Genomic DNA, 4,584 nt, shown 5'->3' on the forward strand with positions numbered 1-4,584 from the left:
ACACACCCACACCCTTCACCCACAATGCTCTACATATACAGTCCCCCAACATACCCTATGCCCCCCCACACAGCTACACCCCCTCACAAACCCTCCCATACATCCTACCATACACACACACATACCTACCCACACACCTCCACACCCCACCACACACACACAATACACACACACACACAAATACCATACACTCCCCACCATACACACATACACCCCACAATATACGAGACTAAAAATTGATTTGAGTTATTATGCAATTACCTCTATATACACTATGCAAACACAAATCATGACAGAAATATTTTTTGTAATAAAATTCAAATACGTTATAGTAGGTGTTCGACTCTTAGTGTTTGATTTGGTTTGCTTCTGGTTCTAAGATGGCAACTCCCCTCCCCACTCCCCTGCCCCCCGGAGCATTTCCAGGGAGCAAGGGGAGGGACTTCTAGTGGAAAAGGTCAGGGTTTAGGAGTGGGACTTCTGGTCCCAAGATGGCAATAAGGAGGTGGGGCAACTGTCAAGGGGTGGGGCTACCCACGCGGGCCTCAACAGCTCACCGAACCTCGTTAAGTGGCCCTCCTCTGCATAAATCTTTGCCCACCTCTGAATGAGAAGCTGCTACACTGTACTCCTGGAAAGTTGCCAGCGGGACCTTCCTTTGTTCCCCACGCTTGTTAATGATGTCCTGTATTTAATAAATGTTTAATGAAATACAATCGAGTATATTAGATGTAGCTGGTAGCAGCACCTATAGTAAGCTTGCCTAATGCTTTCTATAAACCCCTATTTGTCATTGCTTAAAATTTCCCCAAACTTCAGATATCTGGGATGCCATTTTCCAGACAGCATATGTAACTGGGGCCCCTACAGGCGGTTATTGAGGGCTGCAATGAGATGGACTGCAGAGCTGTAAGTCTGCTTGCGAAGAGGCAGGCTGCTGATGCGCATGTGGAGAGGCATGCTCCAGATTAGTAAATATGCTTATTAGTAAGAAGGAACCCCTGCGGGCCACTAGGGAAAAGGATCCTGGTGACCAGAAAGGGTGGAGCTAGGCAGGGGCTTAAAACAGAGTTCCTTGAGGAGTCAGGTCTGACCCAGAGTAGGCTCAGGGAAAGCGCTCTGCAGGGGTGGAAAGCAGAGATATGGGTTTTCTGGGAAAATTTGAATTGGAAAATTTTCCAATGCCCTAAATAGATTCAGCACTTTATTTGACTTGCTAGCCAATTGCCTGTCAAGAATGACGGGGGGTGGGAGTGCCGCCACCTAATGACCCATGCTGCCGCTGTTCTGCCTCTTGCATGAGGCAGAACACCCCCACCCTCTGTCTGGTCCTAGGCAAAGCTTCAGAATCATGGCTGCGCTTCCCCACGCTGTTTGGCTGTTTCTATCAGCCAATCAGAGCATGAATAAAGCGTTATGGACAGACAGAGTAAGGCTTTTATAATATTAGAATATTTAGTAAACAAAACTAAAAAAGTACCCCCATGTTAACTTTATGTCCCAATAGCCGCAAGTATTTGAACTGAACTATTTGATTAGGAAAAATATTAAATACAGTACACTTAATGAGTTTTAAATGTTATTTTCAAACAAATCCAATGCTTTATGTGGAAATAAATTATTTCTATTGGAATACTTGTAAAACTGTAAAGACAATACACAATAGCATGTATTTCCCTTATGTTTCTTGTTTAAATTTAAGGAAAAAAACCAAAGGCACTGAAAACTATTGACACACTAATTTTAGCACACTCAAAGAACTGTACATGATGTTCTATGTTTTGGTTTTGATTTGACCTGCACAGCCAATTAAGTGAATTCATAACTTTATTTTTGGTTTGGATTACTATGTGAGTGCATTTATCCTCCTGTTTACAAATCAATAAAACATATATGTACTCTCTCACATGCTTCCCAGGGATAATCACCTGAAAAACATTAATTACAACTTTGAAACTGCCACGCTTGCCTAATATTGTATTGGCATCCATTCATTGTTACTAATGAATTTTATGAAACAAATAATTTTTAGAAATGGAAAATTTCCCACAGAAAAATAAAGCACCGGAAATTTTTCTGTTTTGGAAAATTTTCCACAGCATATTTTCTCCCCCCCCGCATCTCTGCCGGAAAGGGACACACCGGAATATAAATTTGCTTATGATTTTGTGCAGGGTTTGTGTTTGCTGCAAGGCAGAGGGTGGCTAGAAGGGGACTGTGGGGACCACAAAAAGGCACTGTGGTGAGGACATTGTTGATTATTTGGTTTGCAGAGAATAGGAGCCCAGCAAAATCATTGAGGGTAGCTGGGTCAGACCCTGAAGGAGTGTTAACAAGATGCTGGAGAAAGAGGCTGGCTATTGATTAAGACAGATGGCTGAGACTAATTGAAAGGAAAGGCACCCTGCTCAAATGGACAAGGCTAAAAGTTCAGACCAGACAGAGGCACCCAGATGATGAGCAGGGTGGGGTGAGGCACCTATGATCTCATTCTGGTTTTTGAGGTCAGCCTCCTAAATTCATATAAATTTACTAGCAAGGCAGGTGGAGTAAGAGGGCACTACTCTGGTGTGAATGGGTTTTGGGTGGCTCCCAGGGGGTGGCCTACAGGCACATATAGAGGTGGGTCCCTTTACAGCACATCTATTTTAGGCTGAATTTTTGTTTTAAAAATAAAAAGTTTTAAAAATAAAAAAAATCATCATTCACAGCTGAGAATCAGGTTGGGAAAATACATTGCATTGCTTATATTAAGAAATTCTTACAATCCTTTCCCTGCAAAACTTAAAGGCTTGAAGACTTTGACACAGAGATCTGAATTTGGCAGAGAAATTTGCTTTTTGTACTTGCTCTTTAGGGGTTTGCTAATGATGTGCCGAAAATTTGGCTGCCAATTCTTTCTTCATTGAATACTAGAGATGATAAAAGCAAGAAGCTTTTTTTTTTTTAAACAGGAAACACATTTTTTCCCCCAATTTGCTCCAAAACTACTTAGTCCCGTTCCCCTCCCAACAAAATATTAAGACAAAACCCAAAACCTTTTAGGTTTTCTAAGAGTTTCCTGCTTTTGGATTTTGTATAAAATTAAGTTTCTCAATACTAAACAAACAATTTTGGTTCTGTTTTTTCCCCCTCATTTTTTTGCTTTCAGGCTTAACGCTATTCTTTTGTTATTGAAGAAAACCAGATAGTTTCAACCAAAATGAAAGTTCCTCATAAACATTTCTATTTTGTTTAAGAAATCATTTTTCATTGAAAAGACGTTTTAAAAAATTACATTAGCTGTAGCGTGTTTTCTTTAGCTTCTGGGGCGTAGGCAGATGCAGATTAATGTGTACTGGGGCTCTGGGCAAGCACAAAATAGGAGGCCCCCTCCCCTCATGGGAGCTGGGCCCCTTCCCCTCCTAGTGCTGGCAGGGGAGGCTGGGTGGATCCCACCAGGCTGGGGGGGCACATGCCTACCACTTCTCCCTGCCCCCTGCCCCCACTATGGCCAAATGTACACACACATATGGGCATGCAGACACAGGTACGCACACTCTACTTTCACACACTGCACATGGACACAGACACACACTTTCCCCTCACAGGACCTCCACCCTCCCACACTCTCGATCAGAAGGAGGCAGCCCTCCACCCCCCCTACCTCTACTGTGAGCCCCCCATGCCTCAGTCTCACTTCCTGCCAGCCCGACTGTCCTGTGCTGAACTGTGTCTCTGCGGGCAGGCGGTGGCGCTGGAAGGGGTGGCTGCGGGGGGCTAAGATGAATTTTGGGGGGCTATAGCCCCCAAGGCCCTCCCAGCATCGCTGCCCGCAAAGGCACAGCACAATGCTGTGCTCATGGCCCGGCCCCAAACCCCCACACCAGGTGGGGTGCAGCCCTCCCAGCCCAGCTCGGCACCCTCCCCCCAAGACGCGGTGCCACCCGGCCTGCCTCCGTCCCCCAGGCACGGCATGGCTCTCCCAGCCTGACCCAACTCTACCTCAGTGGCGGAGGAGCCCCACTTCCAACTCCCAGGGAAGCAAAGGGGAAAGCCGCAGGTTTAAACTTAGCGCCAAAAATTGGCGCGGAGTTTAAAACTGCGACTTTCACTTCCCTGCTGATGAGGATCCCGGGGCCAGCGCTGCAAACTGGTAGGGGCCCCTGGGTTTGTGCCCCGCTTGACCGTTCATTAATCTGCCTATGGGTGTAGGTCAGGGGCGGGCAATTACTTTGAGCAGAGGGCTGCTTACTGAGTTTTGGCAAGCCATAGAGGGCTGCATGACAGGCAGCCAGGGGCAGATAAATATTTATTTTCTCAATTTTTTAGGGGCCCTGCAGGCCGGATAGAATGGCCTGGTGGGCCACAACTGGCCCCCAGGCCACATTTTGCCCACCCCTGGTGTAGGTTATTGCCACGTTGGTCTAAGGACATAGGCAGACAAGGCTCTTTGGGTAAATCCGATATCCTTTATTAGACCAACTGAAATAGTTGGAAAAAGTCTTCTTAGCAAGCTTTCAGGCACAAACACCCTTCGTTAGGCATCTGCAGATGGTCTGTGCTTTTCCTGGATGGAGTGGTAAAGCAGCCTTAGGCCAGTAT

The 4,584-nt window shown here is 45.8% G+C and overlaps 1 protein-coding gene across 2 annotated transcripts in view; it reads right to left on the bottom strand.

The window, feature by feature from the left end:
* Positions 1-4,584, bottom strand: part of FBN3 (fibrillin 3) — a 295,809-nt gene that overhangs the window by 231,074 nt on the left and 60,151 nt on the right. The window lies entirely within an intron of this gene.

Source organism: Gavialis gangeticus, unplaced genomic scaffold (genome assembly GCF_001723915.1).
Source record: "Gavialis gangeticus isolate Ggan-Ray unplaced genomic scaffold, GavGan_comp1, whole genome shotgun sequence".
Taxonomy (NCBI): domain Eukaryota; kingdom Metazoa; phylum Chordata; order Crocodylia; family Gavialidae; genus Gavialis; species Gavialis gangeticus.